Here is a 23,604-nt window from a genome sequence, read left to right as displayed (position 1 = left end):
ATCCCATTCAACAGGACACAAAAACAGATTTTAATATTCAATGTTAAATAGGGAATTTGTAATAAACCAATTGATCACTTGAATCTAAACAGTTTCATGTTCCAGTTTCTAACGATAAGAAATAACCTGTGAAGTCAGCTACTTCCATGCATCCTAGTTCTTGCAACTTGTTCGTCTTGTTGTTGAGAGATGCTTCAGACCTTCTGACATATCACTGCTGCACATCACTTGGTACAGCTTTTTCTGACATGCTTTCACCTCTTGATATGGTTTAGCAATCAGGGAATTTCTCAGGGTTAAGCCTTCCATCACTACCACTTATGAGCATGATTGATCTTGATCCTAAGGGAGAAAATTAGGTGAATACTATCAAACGGTTGAATGTCAATCGGGGTAGGATTTTGTTGACTTAATTATGTTAACTAAGATTACTAATTCAGATTATATGATTGATACTGACAATTTTATTGTGTATTAGATATGACAAAATATTAAGTCTGGTGATAAAGAATTGACTTTTTTAACAAAGGAAATTTAGAAACATAGAAGATAAGAGCAGGAGGAGGCCATTCTGCTGTTTGAGCCTGCACCGCCGTTCTTCATGATTATGGCTGATCGTCCAACTCAAACGCATAATCCTGCTTTCTCCCCCCCCCCCCATAACCTTTGATCCCTTTCGCCCCAAGTGCTATATCTAGTCACCTCTTGAATACATTGTGTTTTGGCATCAACTACTTACTGTGGTAATGAATTCCATAGGCTCACCACTCTTTGGGTGGAGAAATACCGTTAACCTAAACAGATAAATAGAAAGCGGGACATAACACCAGCGCTTCGTCGGAGGCTCACTGATGATGTTACCTAGAATGGTGACAAAACATCTAAAAACGAACCTTCCAGCTCAGCGAGCAAACTCACATCCAGAACCTCAACCTGGGCTACAAATCTTCTTAAAACTAGTGTTTAATTATATTCAGATATTTATAGCCAGTGATTCACCTGTGCTCCCATATGTGTGGTTGAAGAAACTGTTGGGGTCTCTACTACTTGATTAGAAGGTCTGAATTCAAGGTGTGTTCATAACATAGCTGAACAAGATTCTTTAGGAGGATTTTTATATAACATTCAACTGAAATTATGTCAATTGGGTTTGGATATGCATGTTTGCTAAGTGTGGTGTCTCCATAAATAAGCTTTACAAGTATTCTAAGACTTGGCTCCAGTCCTGTATACCATCACCTTGTGACTTAGATTCTATTAGCTATCAACACTGCAAATCAATGAATGTTTTGGTGATATAAGCATCAGTTAGCCATATATAGCTCTCTGAATAAAAAGTCATATCAATGTTTTGAAAGAGATCCACTCAAAAGCAGTGAAAAAGGCGTTTCTCATGTTCACTGCAAATAAATGATCAAAAGTAGCTGATAAGGCCACTTGGAATATATTTCACTGAAAAATGATCCAGTGCAAGTCTTAAAAGTAGTAATTTTTAATAGTCATGACACAACCATTTGGGTACAATTTTATTTTGGAAACGGTTCTTCAGCAAAAGTTCATATGATCCTGATTTTGCTGGTTTGGATAAAGGAAAATATCGGCTTAATTTTCAATTTCCAGAAATGTTTATTTTGTTGCTGTTTTTCATTTAAATTGACCCTACTATCGAAGGATGTGGCCTACAAGCAGCAGTTATATCCTGTGAATGGACAGGCTTTTAAAGAGTTGCTGGTTTCGGATGAAGAGAACTATTCAATTTCAAAATGGAAAATGTGGACTAGTTTAATTTTATAAATTTCGTAAATTTATGTTCATTACTTCTAGCAACTTAATTATCTTGCACTTTATTGCTAAGTCATATCTCCTTAATTTGGATTGGCTGTTTTCATAAGTACTGTCGCCAATATTTTTAATTGGAAGCTTCTTTTGCATTTTCCCTCTAATATGGTGTGATATCTATCTGTATTGCAGTAATTAGTTCTTTCATAAAACTTGAGCAAATTTATGTGATTGTAACAGGTTGAATTTCTATTGTTCTTAGCATATCAAAATTGCTGGACAAGCTAACTTTTGTTACCTGACCCTAGCTACACTTAGTGGCAAATATTCTTGAACTACAAGAGTCCATGTCATGATGGTAAACCCACAGCACTTTAAACTTGGATAGAGATGGTGATATTCCCATGCACTGTGGTAGATCTCATGGGTTTGGGAAATGCAGCCAAATATTTTGGCAACTTGCTGCTTTACATTCTCTAGTTAAAACATGGTGCAGACAAGATATACCAGCATTGGGGGATGTGGTGAATTGCTGGGGTAGGGAGTGAAGTGTTGATCAAGAGGACTGTTATGTCTTGAATGGTATTGACACAATTGAATACTACTTCATTTGCAACCAGGCAGTCAAAATGAAGAGAGAAATAATGGGAACTGCAGATGCTGGAAAATCCGAGATAACAAAGCGTGGAGCTGGATGAACACAGCAGGCCAAGCAGCATCTCAGGAGCACAAAAGCTGACGCTTCAGGCCTAGACCCTCTCTGATGAAGGGTCTAGGCCCGAAACGTCAGCTTTTGTGCTCCTGAGATGCTGCTTGGCCTGCTGTGTTCATCCAGCTCCACACTTTGTTATCAATGATCCAGATATGAGTTTGTTCCTCCCTCCCTACACCAGCTCTTTAGCCACACTAACAACTCTGTTACCTTCCTATTTTCAGACCTCAAGCCAGTTACGTCACAACTCTAGTGGTTCACCACCACTTCGACCCCTCCTGCTGTACAACAGAGCCAGATGAGGTGACGTTGATCTGGCAGCAGCTGCTGCTTTGCCCTAACAGACCATCTTCACTGGCCACAGGGGGCCCTTGCACCGCCTGCCCATGCTTCCTCATCTTCCCGGTGGTCACCAGTTCTTCTCTGTCTGTGTAGCCCTTACTGATGCAGTGCCCACGTCACTAAACGTGCTATCTATGATATTTTCAGCCTCATGGATGCTCCATTTTGAGCCCATCTTCAGCTCCAGGCACTTCATGCAGCAAGCCAGGAGCTGCAGCTAAACATACTTTGTGCATACACAGTCAGCCTGGATGGTAGAAGTGCCCCTCATTTTTTTTTCCCCACGCATTGCAGGAGAAGCATTCAATGGAGATGAGTTCTTCTGCCATTGACTACAGACTGAGAGACTTTTTGTAATCCTGTGTCTTGTCTGGCTGCTATCTAACTGACATTTAGCACAGAGTTAGAGTCCCTTTTACCTGCAATACAGACTTGGTTAGTTCCTTGACTCTAGTCTTCACCATTTTACTAATGCTTGATGTGTAAAGGGTTTTTTTTCTGGCTGTCAAGCCCCCAGATCTGTCTTTGTTGAGTTCTCCCCTTTACTGCCTATCCTTCTGGAATGCCTATAGGCTTGTCATCCAGACCTCTGCTAACCATATCCAAACTGAAGCAAGTGCTATTTACCCAGTGTCCCTTGCTGATTGACCAAAGTCGGCTCACAATTAAACAATGCCTTTGTTAAAAATCTCATCCTTCCTTTCAAATTTCCCCCTGGTCTCAATGCTCTTCAGCTCTGTAATCTCCTCCAACCCTGAAACCTTTCTACATTTCTGGCTCCTTTTACGCTATTTTTAATTGCTCCACCATTTTGGCAGCTGTGCTTCCTGCTACTGCATACTTGAATTCCCTTCCCTAAATCTCTTCACATCTGTCTTTCCTCTTTTTTTTAAACCTGCAATCTCTTTGACAAAATCTTAGACTATTTACCACAAAATGTATGGCTTATTTCACATTTTCTGTAAAAGGATCTAGGCCTGAAACATCAGCTTTCCTGGTCCTCTGATGACGCTTGGCCTGCTGTGTTCATCTCGCTCTACACCTTGTTATCTCAGATTCTCCAGCATCTGCAGTTCCTACTATCTCTATTTCACAACATGTCTGATGTTGTTCCTGTGAAGTACCTTGGGATATTTTTGTGTGTTAAATTTGCTGCATAAACGCTTAGGATGTAGGAATGGATCATTTAACCTCCAGGCAAAAGCCTATGGCTTATTTGTTGCCTAACTTCACCTGTCTTTGCACCCTATTCCTTTTAAATTGCCTGCAAGATTGCTAGATGTTTGTAAGCCAAGGTAACGATTGATCTAGCATCAATTCAGAAGGATGTTCCAAACTTAATTCATCTGTTATTGTTCTTACAACCCATGTAGAGACCAGTCTCTTAAGAGAGTTTCCCAGTGACAAACATCAAAAAAACAGGAGGTGAGATTTTGTATTTTAAGCCATTTGTTGTATTTAAAAACAAAATCCATGGATGAGATGAATAGTTGAAATCTGAAGATATTTATGCAAGCTAATTAACAAATTTATGATATTACTTCACCATCCCATTGGCTAAGTATTGTATTTGAGAGATGACGAGCATTACAGAACAAATTCCCAACTGTCCAGCAAGCTCACTTCTCTCTGTTGCACTGTATCAAAACTTCCTGTCCCTTCGAAATTACCTTCTATCAGCCCAAGTTTTCTGTGTCTTTTTTTTCTACCAGCAATACCAATGACTGTGACTCCATTTTTTTCTTTTAACTTTCAAATATCAATTCTATTCTGTCCCATCCTTTTTTTTTGACCTGTGAACCAGTGTTTTTCGGGATCTGATGACACTTGAATTGTGAACATGCTCTCATCTGACAAGCCAGTGTCATACTACAGGGTGGTCAAGTTACTGTCTTTTAGTTGAGATATTGCCAAGTCGCAGCCTGCCTTCTCAGCTGCACTTGGAAGGTCCTAATACATTAGTTCAAAGAACAGGGATCTTTCCCTGGTGTCTTAACTAATATTCATTCCTCAAACAACCCTTCCTTTTGGAGCAATTAATCGCACTTTCAACAATGACTGACTATTACAAAAATTAATTTATTGACTATAAAAAGCTTTTGTTTTTTAAAAATACTGTACAAATGCAAGTTTTTTTTTCTATTCTACCTTCTGTCCTTCTAACCTTCCTTCTGTAACCTTTTACCATAGATCTTTAAGCTTTGCTGTTTTTGCAAAATAGATTTAGCTTGGTTTAGATTAGCCTGGGTTTGGAGATGCTGGTGTTGGACCAGCATGGGCAAAGTCAGAAGTGAAATGTAAAATCACAAGCTTTCTGAGCACTGCTGCTTCGTCAGGCGAAGTGGAGAGAGGTGCACAGGAACAGAATATACAGGCAGAGAGATAATGGCAAGATAACTCCAGGTAATTAAAAGTGTCAATAAATAAGTACAAATAGTGTGAGTGGAGTGTTGATGGCTGAATAACAAGTGAAGGGATGACCTATGAAATGATTAATAAAGGCAGGAAGACAATTATAAGTAATCAAAAGTAAGATGATACGAGAGACAAACCAGTTTGTTGGAATGACATGACTAGGTATGACTCGTTTAACTGGGGTTGAGCAAAAGTAACAAGTAATCAAAAACTGTACAAACTAATTAAGGCAGAGAGACAATCGCAAGCAATCAGGGTAATGGTATCAAAGCAGGACGGTTAGGAACTAGTCAAGGACATTGCAGCCTTTGGTCTTTGGGTTAGCATTCTCGAAGGCAGCCTTTTGAAGTACTCACCAATGCAGAATTGCCTAGCAGTAACTGATAGCCAAATTTTGTACCCATGGGGATGGCCTCAACTGTGATCTTGGATTCATTTTGTGTTACATGTATCCCTACCATACTGTTCAGTATTTGTAAAATGTTTTTAACTGTCCTGTTTTGACACCATTACTGTTACTAGTTGTGATTTGACTGTCTGCCTTAATTAGTTTGTACAGTTTTTGATTAGTTGTTGCTGTTGTTAGATCCTGCCACTCTGATACCTACCCATGTCATTCAAGCAAATTAGTTTGTCTCGAGTACCATCTTACTTTTGATTTTTTTTGTAACAATCTTCCTGCCTTAATCAGTTTGTAGGTCAACACTTTACTCATTCCATTTGCATTAAACTGTTGACACTCTTGATTACCTGGAATTATCTTGCCATTGTATCTCTGCTTGTGCAACTCTTTCGACTTCACTGAAAGCTTATGATTTTAAGTAAACCTGTTGTGTGATTTCTGACTTTAGATTAACCTAATAATTACTGCATCACTTTTCACTGCTACCTTTTGTATTTTAACTGTTTTCTTCCTAATAAACCTGTTGAGAGATTTTATTACACACCCTCGGAGCAGGTGGGACTTGAACCCAGGCCTTCTGGTCCATGGGTAAGGACACTACCTCTGCTCCACAAGAGCCCCCTGCTTAACTGTCGCTTATTTGTTGAACTGAATATTTAACATCTGTGCCCCTTTTGACAATTTTGGAACCTTCCCTGAATATACAGTGAGCTGAAGAGTGGAAAAACCACTAAATAGCCACTTGGAATTTACAGCGCAAGTTGAAAGGAAGCTGTTTTAAAAATTAATCTTTCAGAGAAATTGCATTGCCTCTTGGTGAATCTTTTAGAAGATAAAAGATCAAATTAGGGAATGTGGGGCTCACAGAGCCAGTAAGAATTCTTGGTCAGAGATAACTCATATGCTGCTTGGGAACCCTGCAGCCCAATGGTATCAATGTGGACTACACCACAAGCTTCAAAATCTCCCCTTCCCCCACTGCATCCCAAAACCAGCCCAGCTCGTTCCCACCTCCCTAACCTGTTCTTCTTCTCACCCATCCCCTCCCCCCAACTCAAGCCGCACCTCCATTTCCCACCTACTAACCTCATCCCGCCTCCTTGACTTGTCCATCCTCCCCAGACTGACCTATCCCCTCCCTACCTCCCCACCTATACTCTCCGCTCCACCTATCTTCTCCTCTATCCATCTACGGTCCGCCTCCCCCTCTCTCCCTATTTATTTCAGAACGCTGTCCCCATCTCCCTCTCTGATGAAGGGTCTAGGCCCAAAACGTCAGCTTTTGTGCTCTTGAGATGCTGCTTGGCCTGCTGTGTTCATCCAGCTTCACACTGTGTTATCAAGAATTCTTGGTCACTCGGGTTGCACCACAGGAATTGCTTGTACGGCTGGAAATGGCAGCGTATTCTGTTGATACCGTGGATCTAGCTCAGAAAAAAACTTGGCTGCAGACAGGGACTGAAAATGCACGCAGTTATCTTGCTGTCAAGTTAATCCATGCCTGTTTCTTCTGATGCAAACGACCCAAATGCTTTTTGCTCCCTGATAATTTGCATGATTGACAAATGTAACCAGTACTACGTTCAACAGAGTGACTGCACGTGTCAATAGGGAATTCCAAGAATGTGGGATGTTAATGCCACTTCAATCAAGCCTACTCTGCTGAAAGCCAAAGTTCATCTCTTAAAGAAGTGATGCATTCTGACTACAGGTAGTGGAACTGGTTGTAGAAATGATTCTGAGCAAGAAAAAAAGAACATGGGAAAGGGTAGGTTCCGAGGATCTCTCATGATGTGGACATCTTGGTCTACGTGAACAGGAACAGGGATGTCCTCTATCTACAGGGAACCGGAGGACTAGAAAACCTTTGCTAGAAATTTTGTCCTGTTGAGTATCCCATCTGTCCCACTTTTGTTTTGTTACAGGGCCTGTTCTGTTCACCTCTCCTGATTCGCCTACCATGTTTGGTATAGGGATGATGCTCATTACTGGATCCTTATCTGGGAACATGAGGCCTGAGCAGAAAGCTTGAAGCTGAATAGCAAGGCTTTCAACACCCATCCTTCACTCCCTCTAGATTTTAAAAATTTCAAACAGCTCTGAAAAAATACTAGATTGTTCAGCAATGTCAGCAACTAACCAGAAATTAATTGATGATTCCCTTTTAAATGGTGCTGGTGATGTGTTCTTCGTGCTACCGAATGCTGATTGACATGATATGGCAACAGAAATATGCATGTATATCCATTGAATGCTGGTTGTGCACTCACTTACATGTTTAACGCATAGGGACCCATGTAGTTAGCAACAAAAGTGTCTCTGCTTGCATTCTCCACTGACTCAAATGTTTACTTCTGAAAAAAAGAATAGCACTCAAGAAACAAGTGCAATAGAGTCAATTCATGATGATATCCTTCAAGTTTGTTTAAACAGATTCTTCTAACAGTTCATCAAGATCCTTCTCAGCATTAAGTTGAAGACTGGCCTCATAGTGAAAATACTTATTTAAGTTTCAAACATAAACGCAAATGATTTTTCCTGGTATTAGTCTAATTGACCTTTGTTTGATGTTATCACCCTTCTGCCTTTCCTAAATAGTGGGATTATGTTTGCAACCTTTCAATCTTCAACAAATATATTAAAATCTAAGAAAATTAGGAAAATCAAAACTGATACACCCATTATCTCCACAACCAATTCACGTGTCCTCCTTTTGTTTCTCAATAACAATTAACCAAGAAGTTATAGAAATAGTTTGGTTACCTTCTTTGCTAGTGCAGTATTCACTAACTGTTCACTTCATTGATATGACTTTTAATTGGTTACACCACACTCCACAAATCCATCTTCATATCTGCATCTCATTTATATCCAGTTGATATTGTGCAGAAATTTGGGCAACATAATCAAAGCTGTATCTCAATGTCTTCTTCCTTTCAGTTTCAATAATACTGTTCTGTTACACAGCATTCCACTATATTTTGTAATCTTGCTCCGACCACAGCTAATCTATTGTTTAACTTCCATTTCCGTACTTCTATTTCCTTCCAACACTGACCTAATTTCTTGAAATCACTCCTGCGCAAGTCTTAACCCATAATCTATATGAATGCACAAATTAGGAATAGACGTAACCATTTGTCCTTTCACACCCTTACCTTGATCCTCTCCCTGAGACTCAAACCGACAGCTAACAAATCTGATCATTGTTACAATCTTCGTACCCTTGTCTTTTCCCAATACTTTTCTCCAAGTATTCAGTTTTTGCCATTAGGTGATGGGAACATGTGGTTGACAAAGAACATTGTTTCCCACTCATTTGCACAGTTCCCTAAGATTTTTTATTTTACTATTTTACTTCGCTTTCAGGTGGACCTTCAAAAGGCTTTTGTTCTGACCAGAAAGAAAACCATTGTATTGATGTGCGTCAATCTTGCAGTGAAGCATGAATCTGAAATCTTCTGAATGTGACATGAACCAATGCATTTAACATAAAGTTGATTGTGTTATAGCTTTGAGCCTTCTTATTAAACTTGAAAATGAGTTAGAAGTTGTTAATTATTTTTTAGCTGGTGAATAAAGACTTGACTCCAATATTCTATCCTTCATGACCTGACTATTGTATTTGACAGACTGTTGGCAAAGAAGTTCACAGATTACAGTCACTTGAACAGCAGAGAAATGGAAGAAGAGCAAATAGCCTTTTTAGTGCCAGAAGCAATTGGATGATGGACTAGATGCTCTCAGATTTCTGTATCTTACTCCAGTAGCATACGGGTGCAAATCAAACGAGAAGAGTTATTTGCCGGTCTTTCTACCTCACATTCTCTTTGCCCATCCATGTGGTTTGCAAATGGAGCAATTTTTTCCAAATTTCATTGGATTTGGAGGCTAGTATTGTAAAATACCAGATAATTTTCACAAAGCTGCTGAAAATCTGAGAGGAAATAATTAAGTTAAAATCTCCTGGATACTGTGCTCCAGCAGTAGAAGGAAAACCTCACCCATCCTGATGCTGTGATTAAGGACATTGCATGAAAATATCTTATTTTCCTTCAGATATAGAGTTACTTAGATTTATGTTTATTTATTTTGTCTCATGTACTAAGTATAGGAACACATGAATACAGCCATGAAGAGCACAAAGTCACCACTCACTGGTGCCCACTTGGTTACAAAAACTAGAATTAAAAGATTTAACAGAGCCAAAAGGCAAGCAAGGTAAAAGTAGTCCAGATCTGAGTCCATAGTTCCATCTCCACAATGGTGCTGACGCTGCTCCAATCACTAAGCGACCGAAGAGACCATCACTGCTGCCATGTGAAGGGCTCACCCTCGCCGCTCACACCACCAACTGTTGCCACCTCACCAGTCCAACCTTGATCCCCCTCTGTCGTTTGATCCTCCATCGCTGCAGGACAGGGGAAAAATTAGAAAATATTATGAAGTATTGAAGCACAACTGCATTTAGTTGCTTTTTAGTGAACGCATGCTTTGTTTAAAGATTTCACACAGGCACTAACTATAATGTGAATGCATGAAGTTCCTTGAGTTTAACTGACTCAGAAGTAGAGTCTCCATTGCTGAGCTATGTGAACAAGGAAGTTCATTGAACAATGGACAGTGCAGTATATTGCTAATTTCAGCAGTCTCAAACTGGAGCATAACAATGGGTCACAATGCATCTGTACCAATTTTTATAGCATCCTAATCAAAGCATTTCAAACTGAGAAGAATAACTTATAATATTGCTTAAGGGAAGTATTTTTATTAAATTGTCTTTTCAAAGACTACAGCCTGATTCCCACTGACACAGTCCAAGCAATTTTTTGTCAACAGTAACAAAGATTACAAGTGTGAAACCAGCATAAATGTCAAAAGTTTGGGTCAATTAATTTGTTAACTTTCTGCAAAAAAGTTCCAGTTCCACATCCAAATTTGAACTCTCCAGGACATTCACATCAGCATGTTGATCCTTTATCAGCAACCCACAGCATTTTTTTTGAGAGTCAACAGGAAAAATCAAAGGGTTCAGACCTGGACTGTTAGCCAGCATGTTTACAAGTAATGCACTGTAATATTATTAGGATAATAAAATACTTGATCAGCATTCTCAAATATCATGGTTCCTAATGAATTGCATGTACTATTTATGAATATTAGAGGAGTCTAACTGGGCTGAGAAATGGATGAAGTGTATTGTTTCACTAAGTGTTTCCATGGTAAACTGATTCAATACTGGATATATACTAAAACACATTATAAAATTCAAGCTTTTCAAGTATAATTTTCTCTTGATCTTTTTACTGAATTAATTTATCAAAGCCAGGCTGCAATGGGATTCAGTCTTTGCCTCAGATGGAATAGAATAGTTTTATGAATGAGAGTTTACAGTTAAGTTCTGTGGAGAGTTTACAGTTAAGTTCTGTGGAGTGTTTACAGTTTAGTTCTGTGGAGAGTTTTTTAAAGAGATGTTAAAATTTGTGAATCAGTTAGATTTCATGAAGAGAGAACCTTTCAAGTGGCTAAGGGATCAAAAATAAGAGGGCCCAGACATATGATTGGCAAAATAATCAATGGAATATGAGGTAAGTTTTTTTGAGCAACAGTGGGTTCGGATGTACAACCTACTGATTGATTTAATTAGTGTGCTGAGACCAATGCAAGTGTAGCTTTCAAAAAGAAATTTAACTGAGAGCTGGGACAGACTTAATAGAGTGAATAATCTTTTTCAGTGTTTTGTTATTCTGTGATCCTTAGCCACCAAATTGCAAATAAGGAATAGTAGTCCAAATGACCCTGTTTCTCCATTCAGTACAATCACGATTGATCTTAGACTTCAGCTTGACCTTCTTGCCTATGAAAAACATCTGATTTTCTGAGACCAAAAGTCTTTTATCCTAACCTTAAATATATGCAAAGATGGAGATGTCACAATGCCTTGAATGTTCGACTGGCAATGGGATCACCTCGCTCATTTTTCTGAGCTCCATTGAAAAATGACCTTAGCTCTTCAACTTCTCATACAACAATCTGACACTCCAATCTCATCCAATAGACCAATTTAATGAACCTCTCGCTGTACTGCCTGTTACGCAAATGTATTTTTCTTGTTTAGCATGGACACCAAAATTGCACACAAATTCAAGATGTGATTTCAAAAAACCTTGTACAAATGTAATGTTACATCTTTATTCCTGAATCCCAAACCCCTTACAATGAAGCTTAACATGCCAAGTCCAAGGACCTTTGAACATGAACACGTTCATATTTTAAAAATACTAGTTTCTATCCTTATGGCAACAGTAAATAACTGCATGCTCCCCTACATTTAAATCCAAGTGCAGCAAATCTGTATCTCTCTACAGCTTTTGTGTACTCTCTGCAGCTTACTTTTCCATTTAGCTTTGTATTATTTACAAACTTGGATGAAATGACAGAGTAATGTATCTAAGTTAAAGTTGTAAATAGCTACACCCACTTGATGGGAGGCTTGGGGACCGCTTTGCAGAACACCTCCGCTCAGTTCGCAAAAAACAACTGCACCTCCCAGTCGCAAACCATTTCCACTCCCCCTCCCATTCTCTTGATGACATGTCCATCATGGGCCTCCTGCACTGCCACAATGATGCCACCCGAAGGTTGCAGGAACAGCAACTCATATTCCGCCTGGGAACCCTGCAGCCATATGGTATCAATGTGGACTTCACCAGTTTCAAAATCTCCCCTTCCCCTACTGCATCCCTCAACCAGCCCAGTTCGTCCCCTCCCCCCACTGCACCACACAACCAGCCCAGCTCTTCCCCCCCACCCACTGCATCCCAAAACCAGTCCAACCTGTCTCTGCCTCCCTAACCGGTTCTTCCTCTCACCCATCCCTTCCTCCCACCCCAAGCCGCACCCCCCGCTACCTACTAACCTCATCCCACCTCCTTGACCTGTCCGTCTTCCCTGGACTGACCTATCCCCTCCCTACCTCCCCACCTACACTCTCTCCACCTATCTTCTTTACTCTCCATCTTCGGTCCGCCTCCCCCTCTCTCCCTATTTATTCCAGTTCCCTCCCCCCATCCCCCTCTCTGATGAAGGGTCTAGGCCCGAAACGTCAGCTTTTGTGCTCCTGAGATGCTGCTTGGCCTGCTGTGTTCATCCAGCCTCACATTTTATTATCTTGGAATCTCCAGCATCTGCAGTTCCCATTATCTCTGTTGACCCGGTCTTACTGCTTCAGTATCTGAGGGGTTGTCATGTTATTGAATATTATATAACCATCAGCAATTATACTTTTTATCTTTATGATGTAAGGAAGGCCATTGAAGCAGTTGAAGATTGCTGGGCCTAGGACACGATCTTGAGCAATTCCTTCAGTCAACAAAAAAAGGCAGATGAATTATAGTGTAGGAAAATGTGACCTTCTCCACTGTGGGGAAAATAGATAATTAAAATGTTTGAATCAAGCCAAAAATGCTATGATACAGAAGGATATAGGTGTTCTTGTACAAGAATGAGTTACTACTGAGCCTGCATGCTAAGAACAAATGTGATATTGGCATGTACTGCTAGAGAGATGAGGTATAAATGTAGCACGATCTTGCTACAAATGTACAGGACATTGACACCACACTTAGTACTGAATATGGTTTTGTCCTTATTGAAGGAAAATACTCGTATTGGAACTAGTTCACAGATTTACTGGTTTGCATGCCGGAATGATGTTGTAATATGAATATTTGTATTTGTGGTTTGGGCCTATGTGCATTAGAATTTAGAAGAATGAGAGGTAATAGCACTAAAACAGCTAGGATCTGAGGGGACTTGACAGGGCAGGCACTGATACACCTTGAGATCTAGAACTAGGACGTCTCAGTTTTAGAAGACACAGTCTCCCATTTTAGATGGATGAAGAGAAGTTTCTTTTGGCAGAGGATTGTGCATTTCTGGAACTCACCATCTCTAGAGATCCGAGACTGGATCATTAAACATATTAGTAAGTTAGACAGATTACAAAAGAGTGAAAAGTTATGGGTTAGAGGAAGGAAAGTGAGGCCACAATCAGATTAGCTACGATCTTGTTGATTATGTTTAAGCAGGCTCAAGGGACAATGTCGTCCATCGGCTCTTAATTTCTTCTGTTCTTTACATGCTTCAACGTTAATTCCCCCAGTCACTCCACATAGTAGCAAGCTATACATTCTAACCACTTCTCCTCCAAATAAGGACATTGTTCATGTAATTCTTGTTTATTTTATGAGTAACTACCTTATTATTGGTTCCTAATTTGGACTTGCCTCAAGCAGAAGTTCCTTCCCAACACCTACTATTGAACTGTTTCATAATTTAACAATCCTTTATCAGGCCATTTCTCACTATGGATTCTTTCTATGTGATATGAATCCTGGCCAGTTCTGTAAACTCGTTTTCATCCACGTATAGTTCCAATCATCACTTATCTAGCTTTTCTTCCTGGATTGCTATCAACAGTCTGACTCTTGTGCTGTCATATGCACAAATTTAACAGGAAGGCCCCAAATCCTGATCGAGGGAGAGCACATTACTGTTGAGTCGTTGAGTGACAATAGCTGAGATTGTATTGAGATTATTTCCTCAATGGTTATGTTTTGCTGACACTAGCCGAGAGGTCAACATGACTGTTAGGAGGCAAAGGAAGATTTGAAGCAGTTTGATAATTTTCAGTAATCTGGCTTTTGGGATGACCAATTGCTACTGAGGCTAGATCCCCACTGACTGACTATAGGGAACTGTCTTCAACTGAGCCAGCTGTACCAAGACATGCAGATATAACTGGTGGATTTTTGACATGTATGGCCAATCAAGTTATGATGTCTGTTCATAATGTTGTCTTTAATGCAGTGCCATATGTCATTGAGATGTCTCCCCCAAGAGAAATCATCATTAAGGATAGCCCGGCCTTCATGCATTGCAGTTGTGCCAATAGATCTGCTGTCACAGCCTCCCGTGGGAGCAGATGATTTTCCATAACCTTGCTTGTTCTCCACATTTTAAGTTTTTTTTTACTTTATAAAAAAAAACTACTTTGGATTCTGACTCTTAACTGTTTCTGGTGAAGAATTCAATTTCCTTACAATGCAATCTCTCCCTTTGATATAGGAACCTCAGCAAAGTTTGTGTCCCTTCAGTAGAGCCTCACTTAACTTGTTTCCTCACCTGATTCTTTCATTCCGTTTTTAAAAGTATAAATGGGAGGCTTTTTTTGTCCTTAAGGAAGCACAATCTAATTCTATTGCAGGGAAGGGCTAAAATGCAAAATTTATGACCAAGGGAAAAAAAAACTCCCCATGTTGAATGAATATAAAACCTTGCAAAATTTGGCCTGTATTTGGGCTGTGGCACAGTCAGAGGGGAATGAGGCATAGTAGGAGGTCTTTCAGTTCTAGGGTGACTCAAACCTGTTGAGAGGCAGCATAGGATGTTTGACTATTTTCTGTGCAGTTACAGCAATGTAAATGACTGCAATTAACAGAAATATGGAAGGTGTGATTGCCACCTATCCAACTAATCACAGTATAAGTTCCAGGTCAATTATTTGCATTTTTACTGGTCTGGTTGACTACTACACTTCATGACGTGAACCTTGAGATATGTTGGCTGCTGCTGTAAATTTCAGATTCCCGCAGCAGCTCAAACTGATAGGCAGGTTAATTTGAGATCATATATGTTGTGACCCCTGATATAAATAACGCAATGTAGCTATGCAGATAATGCCCAAAATTAAAAAGACAAACAATGCTTGGTGATGTAACATAAATTCTTGCCCATTTAAATGGTACTATGTGACATAGTGTCAGTGTGAGTAAGGTTTTCAATAAAATACTGAGAAATTTGAATAACGTTGACATATTGATGATATAAAAGGTAATATTCACTTGTCGCAAACAAAACAATTTAGAATATTTTAAAATTCTTTGCATATACAAAATGATTGTCACAACACAGATGCGTAGAGACACTTTCCACAGCGTGCTAGTCAGTGATAACAAAATGGCAGTTAGTTGTTTATCCTTTTTGAATAAAATCTTTAAATGCATAAATAGTGATAAGGCACTTTTTTCTTGAACTGATTACTGCTAAAGAGTATAAACATTGCTACTTTTATGCAATGATTCATGAATGCACATAAATATTTGACAACGTAATTGCACAATATCTTTCTAATTATTTAAACAAAATAGTTTGTGCTTACTGATTAAAAAGAGAACACAGATGGAAATTTGAAAACATTATTAGTCTGGTAATGGCCACATTGAAATGAGACATCTAATTTTGTGGATGCTTCCTGAGAGCCTGCGTGAAGTGAAACATTCACAGATTTGGCTTTTAACATGTTTGTGCTGTAAACTCAAAATGAAAAAGGCTTGCTGGACCGTAACAATAATCTTTCTGCATCATAAAGTTTATAGCACTCCTTGATTGTTTTCTTAAGTCTGGCAAATCATTTCTGATTTTTGAAATTAACTTCCATTTACATTTCAGATTTTCATTTCAATCAGTCAATTGTGAGGTGAATAGAACACATTTTCCACTAGTGGCCAGCATTCATTTACATACGAACATACAAATTAAGATCAAAAGGGCAGGCAGTCCCTCGTGACTATTGTTTCCATTCAGTACAATCATGGCTGATTGGTTTGTGTTTTGAATTCCATGTTTCCGTCTGTTGCCATTGTGATGAGATTCTTGTTAAACGAGGGGATCATTCTATTTTTGTCTTAAAAATATTCAATGGTCCTGCCTGCACTGTTTTCTGAGGCAGAGTCCCAAAGTTACATGGAATGCAGGGTTACAGGGATAGAGTAGTGGGGTGGGTCTGGGTGGTATGCTCTTCAAAGGGTTGCAGTGGACTTCATGGGCTGAATGGCCCACTTCCACATCTAGGGATTCTATGATTCTATGAACCCCCTGAAATAAAAATACTTGCCATCTCTGTCCTAAAATGATGACGCCTAATTTTTAACCTATTGCTCCCAGTTCTGGATTTACCCACCAGAGAAAACATATTCTCCACATCCACTTCATCATGCATATTCAGTACCTTTTTTACATTTTAAATCAAGCCACTTTTTTTTTTCTAAACTGCAATGGGATTGCAAACCATTGATTCTGGACCCCACAAACTCTCATGGCACCAGGTAAAACATGGGCCACGAAACCACCTGCTGTCTACCACACACCAACCACTGCCCAACCCCTTCCACACTCCTTCCCTCTTCACCCAATTCCTCCTCCCAACCAATAAAAAAACCTCCTGAGTATTCCTCCATGTCAGACACCATCTAGACAAAGTATTGGTTGTGACATGGGCTCAGAACATACCCTAGATTTGGAATTTCACTGTTCACTACCAAGTGTGGCTCAGCAGCACCGCCATTAACCAAGCTAGTCAGGCCCTATGGGACAGCTGCTAGACTGGGTCTGTGGCAGGTGATGAGGAAACCCAACAAGGGAAAATATATTTGACTTCATCCCTACCGATCTGCCTGCTGCAGAAGCACCTATCCGTGACCATACCAGTAAGAGTCACCACAAAAATGGTCAATCACAAATCTCACCCACACATTGATAGCACCTTATGTCATGTTGTGTGGTACTATCACTATGCTAAATGAGACAGACTTCCTACAGATCTAGTCATTAGACTAGCCAACCATGAGGTGGTGAGTTTCTTTAGCAGCAGAATTATACTGCAGTCTGCAACCATGGTGACATGTCCCGCCTTGTGTATGCTTACTATGCTTGCTTGCTTACATTCTTGCTAACTATGATCTGCCTGTACTGCTCGTAAACAAAGCTTTTCACTGGACTTCATTACACATGACAATTAATCAATCAATCAATCCAGATGTAGTGAGCTATTTGGAAGAGTAATGGGATGTTAACCTTCGTTGAAAACATGAGCACAGGAATTAAGATAACAAGGTGTAGAGCTGGATAAACACAACAGGCCAAGCAGCATCAGAGGAGCAGGAAAGCTGATGGTTCGGGTCAAGACCCTTCTTGTGAGTTGAGTTTCAATTGTGTAGAAGCATGGTTTGACCACAGCTGGAGTACTGTGTACAGCTTTGTTCTCCTCATCTCAGGAAATACATTTCCATTGAGGTAGTGCGGTGACAATTCACTCGACTTGTTCTTGAAATGGTGAGACTCGCCCACAAGGAGACATTGAGGGCCCAACTTGAATGAGCAGTAATCTCATTAAAACGTACAAAATACATAAAGAGATACACAGGGTAGGTGCAGGAAAGATGTTTCCCCTGTCGGGGAATCTAGAAGCAGGAACACAGTTTTAAAATAAGAGGGACATTACTTAGATCCAAAATGAGAATTTGATTGCAGAGGACAGTGGGATCCCCATTTGTACGTATGTTTCAGGTAGAAATTGATAGATTTCTGATTACAGTAGGGTAGGTGGGGATGGGATGGATAAAAGTATTAAAGTGTTTGATCAACCATGATCATATTGAATGGCTAGGCAGTCTCCACAGACTGAATGGCCTGCTGCTGTTCCAATGTTTCCATGTCTTGTGTTCCTATAAATCCTTGTTTTCCCCCTCGCCTTCCCTGAGTAGCAGCCTGCCATGCACAGCTTTTAATTTAACAATAATCAATAATAACCTTGCTGTGATTTTTTAAAAAAATTTCAAGTACTTGCCACCTTTGTAAACTCCTTCAGGCGATTGTTAATTTGGTGCTCATCTTAGTCCAAAATTGAGACATTTTAGACTAAGAGTAGATCCCATCGAAGTGCCAAAAAAGAGATTTCACTGTTATTGCACCGAGCATTTCTTTGCATCCAGTGTAACAGTTACTGACAAATCCATAATAACATACAATAGTTTTAAACGTGTGACAGCAGCTGACACCAGGGAGCCATGGATGAACTCGAATGCATCATTCAGTTTGCAGTGCCCACAAGCATCACTCAAGTCATTAACACCCTTCTTAATGAAGCTGCACTGCTTGTGCAATTATGCTGTTGTCACAATCAGGTGAAGGAGAAATCAGTTCCCTTTTGCGAAGTTGCAAGATTCTCCAGTGTAATCGACTGCACGCATGGCATTCACGCCTGAAATACATTCTTTGACAATTACATGAAATGTAAGAAGCACCATTTCTTGAACTCTAATTCCTGTCTGTAAATGCATGCTATACTGGAAGCTGTCATATTGCCGTTACACATTTGCAGTCTAGGTACTGATTCCTTTTCAAAATGTTGAGTCAGAAACAGTTCTGCTGCTGTTCTTGTGGCTCATGATATCTGTTCCTAAAGCCAACAATTCTGCCAACAGCTTCCACAGTTAGGCACACAAACAATTAGTATTCACATGGAGCAAGCTATTGAGATTCTGAAAGTAATATTGAGGTGTCTGATTGATGAGGAGCTGTGCAGTCTGCACTTGGCATTGCTTCATTGTTATGTCTTTGATAATTGTACTTTAGAGTAGTATCTTATACTTGAAGCATGCTGTGGAGTTGGATGTTGAAAATTGTTGAAACAGAAGACCACAGCATAAAAAGAAGATAACTGGTTTCCTAGAAACAGCAGCTAGAAGGCTTAAAATATTTCATTTCATGCCCCCTTTTCAAATGTTTAAACAACAATTCATCAAAAACCCTCTGTCATCTTTGATTTGCCTCATTTCTTTTCTTTCAGTATTAACCATTACTTGCAGACAAAAGTTCAGTAATTGGTGTCACAAAGTAGGAGCCGAATTATCCAATCCAACTTCTAAATTTAAAACAAACCTCACACACTATCCCTCCAGATTTCCAACTTCCTTGTCCAAGCTGCATATAGCATTACATTTCCAGCTTCACGATAAAGACCCTGGTGCCTATGAGTTGCTATTTCCTTCACTGACGTACACATACAATAAAGTGCTACTTGAGAATCTGAACACTGACAGTCGAACAGCTGGTCTACTCTAGACTGAGCCAAGTGGAATCAGGATGGCTCTTCTCTCAGGCTGCTGAGTTCTGATGGGTAAAACCTGATGCTATTTCTTTTATTCTTGATTCAGTGGCAGAGCCTGGTTCTGAAAATGCAAACAATCCTGCAACTTCAGTTATGGGAAACTGATCAAATGTTCCTCAATAGACAGCGCTCCTTTTCTATTTTACCAGGTAGAAAGATGTCCTCTTAAACCCTGGGATAGACTGAAAGTGATATTTTCCAAATTATTTCAGATGCTCTGGCAACTACAGGAAGCAGAATTTTATACCATGGTGGTGACCAGTAGGTAGGAAGTAAGAAACACGACTGAATTACTGGTTGTGGAAGCCGTACCTGTGTTTTATATTTATTAGGCATTGACTGTCTACAGTTGGCCTGACTTCCTTTCAAGGTTGAGGTTCTGCCCAAAGAGCTGCTGGCTAATCAAAGGTCCAGCAACTCTGAGGTTCATGACAAATGGTGACCACTCCTGGGTCTGCAATTGACTGGGATTAGCCACATGGAGGCGTTTCCAGAATGGAGGTAAATCAGGTCAGACCTACCAGGAGTGTCAATCAGGTACACCCCAATGGCCTTGGGAAACCCTCTCTGGGCCACTGGGTTCAATCCTCACTCCATCAGGGAGACCACAAGGTATACCGAGTAGTCACCCCGACATAATGATACACCCGCCTGATGCTTGTTTGTTTTCAGTGATGGGAGGAACTGTTACAAAGCAAAACTTGTCTGGCTTACTGATGTCTTTATAATCTGCCATCTGGTCTGGCTTATATGTGACACCAGGCGTCAAGCAATGTGGCTAGCATATGAGACGTTCAATGGGCTTTCAGAAAAGATTAAATTTAGTTCCTTCTGAGTAGGTGGAGGGGAAAAGGATTTTGTATCTATTAAGGCCTATATTCTCAATTTGAATAAAAATAAAATACTAAAAGGAAAAATCACGTGAACTCATTATCTTGACAGGAAGGCTGAACCTTAATTTTCTCGACTTCAGCAGTTCCCTAACAGATTTATGCATATATTTATTTCAAAATGGAGAATTGAAGATGGTCCTGCAACATGCTGAGATACAATTGGTAATTTGACTGCAATATATTTGAACAAAAGAGGACGGATAATGTAGCTAAGGATAAAACAAAATGCATTTAGCACTGCTGCCATCACAATACTATCCCAAGCCCCATATTTCTGCAAAGACCTGATTGCTTTACAATATTACACAATCTCAACTTGATCATTGCTAACTAATGATGGTTGCAGCGTTGCTTATCTAAGAATCTCCGCTGTATCTGCCCCCCCTTCCCCACCCCCACAATAAAATGTATCGTAACGACAATCATTACCTGAAGGCTGGAAGTGTGATGTCTTTCCCGTGGTAGGAACTGTCAGTCACGATGCCCTGCAGTGCAGGCTTTCAAAAGGCAGGCAGCTCAAAAAATTATAGATAAATGGAAAGAAGCTGCCAACAGAAGATGAGTGTCCTTGAGCTATCATTATTCTTGCATGCATAATTGCTAGGAATATTTAATGAGAGGGAGAAATGAACAGAATCACTCAGCAAATTTGAGTAATGCCGAATATCAAGGAAAACAGTCCCGGCAATGCCATAGCGCATACGATCAATGAGTTCTGGTTTAACTGTAATGATAGATGAAATGTCAAATAGTTTTTCGATATCTTTATTTTCTTGGCATTTGAAATATATGTGGGCTAACTGTTTTACTGACTGTGGAGGGTTGTTTTGGTTTGCCAAATTCCAAACCAGGATTTTATTTTATTTTGGAGAATGAATGATTTTCCTCTGCAGTTCCACATCTGCAGCATTTTTGTGCACATGTACCTTTCTGATGAAAGTGCATCCTGTGGGCAGCACACATAGACCCCAGTGAGATCAGGTTGCCCAGAATCAGTGAGGGACAAAAAATGCAATTCTTAGCTTTTGTCAGAACCTACATATTTACCAAACCAAGAACATGTCCATCTCAAATGTTGAATTGTGAAGACGCCTGCCAGGCCAGAAAAAGTCAAAAGTAATCAGTAAGGTGTTGAACTTTCTTCAGATTTTCTTTATCTGCAGCTTTTAAACTACCAAACACTTCATGGTATCAAGCTGAGTGTTTGCTGGGGAGTGGAAGAAGAATTCCTTTAAAGCTGCCCCTATTATATCTGAACACCAGCAAGAACCCCTTGCCGAGATGTTTATATCATTGATAGCCACAGTTGAAATGCCAGAAGACAGGAGATTAAATAATGGTGCCATTATTTAAGGAAGCTGGTAAGGAAAAGCCAATGAACTATAGACCAGTGGTGGTTAATTTGTTGCAGAGGAATCCTGAGGGACTGGACTTACATGTATTTGGAAAGGCAAGGACTGCTTAGGGATACTGTGGGTGGTTGGCTCACCAAGTTGGTACATTATTTCACAGATGTTTCATTACCCTGCTGGGTAACATCATCAGTGCAACCTCTGATGAAGCGCTGTTGTGTTTTCTTACCTGGTATTTAAACTCTGAGGTCCGTTGGATTTGATTACCTCACTTCCAGTTTTCCTTTGCAGTGGGATATATATAGGGTCTAGCTCTATGTGTTGGTTGTTGGCCTTCTTGGTGGAGAAGGCCAACAACCTCTAGGAATTCCTGTGCTTGTTTCTGTTTGGTTTGTCCTAGCGTCCTGGTGTTACCCCAATCAAACTGGTGGTTTTCCTTGTCCGTGTGAGTGGAGATGAGTGGGCCAGAGAGGGTTTCCCAAGGCCTTGGGGTGTGTCTGATTGGCACTCCTAGTAAACCTGACCTGATTTAAGTACATTCCCTACTTCCCATCCCAAACAGCTGGGTCCAACGATGCCTACCACACGGACAACAACAACAGGAAGACACAGTACGCTCTGACACGCTTGTCACATTACCATAAATCAAGAACATATCCAAGCTGACCACAAGACTCCCACGACCATTGGGCATCAGAGTAGCACACAAATTTACATCAACCCTACACCACCTTGAACTTGAACCAAAGGTCCCTTACCCACTTTGGGCAGAACAACGTGATATACAAAATTCCATGCAAAGACTGTGACAAACATTCCATTGGACAGAGAGGAAGATAACTGGCCACGAGAATACATGAACACCAACTACCCACAAAAAGACACGACCAATACTCACTCCCTAGAGGCCTGGTTCTCCACCAAGAAGGCCATCAATAATCACATAGAGCTAGACCCTATATATACTCCACAGCAAAGGAAAAGTGAGATAATCCAGCCCGACAGACGCCAGAGTTTAATTTCCAGGCAGTAAAACACAACAGCGCTTCATCAGAGGCAGCACTGATGATGTTACCCAGCAGGGTAATGAAATGTCTGCAGAACAATGAATCAGCTTGAGGAGCCAACCAACCAAAACATCAACTTCCTGAGCTACAAATCTACTCAAAAACCTTAGCGATTAGGGATAGTCAGCATAGCTTTGTGCAAGGGAAATTGTGTCTTACCAACTTAACTGAATTTTTTGAAGAAGATTGATAAAGGCAGAGGGGTGGACATGACCTATCTGGACTTCAGTGAGGCATTCATCAAGGTTCCCCATGGCAGACTGTTCAGCAAAGTTAGGTCACATGGAATACAGGGCATACTGGCTATTTGGATATAGAACTGGCTTGCAGGGAGGAGACAGGGGTTGGGGGGTGTTGCTTTTTAGATTGGAAATCTGTGACCAGTGCTGTGCCATAAGGATTGGTGTTGGGTCCACTGCTTTTTGTCAATTACATGAACGATTTAGATGCGAACATAGGTGGTCTTCTTAGTAAGTTGGCAGGTGACACCAAAATTGGTGTAATGGACAGCCAAGAAGGTTACCTCAGAGTACAATGGGATCTTTATCAGAAGGGTCGGTACGCCGAAGGGTGGCAGATGGAGTTTAATTTAGATAAATGTGAGGTGCTACATTTTTGAAAGGCAAATCA

At 40.2% G+C, this 23,604-nt stretch overlaps 1 protein-coding gene across 4 annotated transcripts in view; it reads left to right on the top strand.

The window, feature by feature from the left end:
• Nucleotides 1–23,604, top strand: part of LOC125465171 (contactin-associated protein-like 2) — a 1,711,179-nt gene that overhangs the window by 420,639 nt on the left and 1,266,936 nt on the right. The window lies entirely within an intron of this gene.

This window comes from Stegostoma tigrinum, chromosome 2, assembly GCF_030684315.1.
Source record: "Stegostoma tigrinum isolate sSteTig4 chromosome 2, sSteTig4.hap1, whole genome shotgun sequence".
Taxonomy (NCBI): Eukaryota; Metazoa; Chordata; class Chondrichthyes; order Orectolobiformes; family Stegostomatidae; genus Stegostoma; species Stegostoma tigrinum.
The sequence above is the reverse complement of the archived record's forward strand: the minus strand, read 5'-3'. Positions and strand labels throughout refer to the sequence as shown.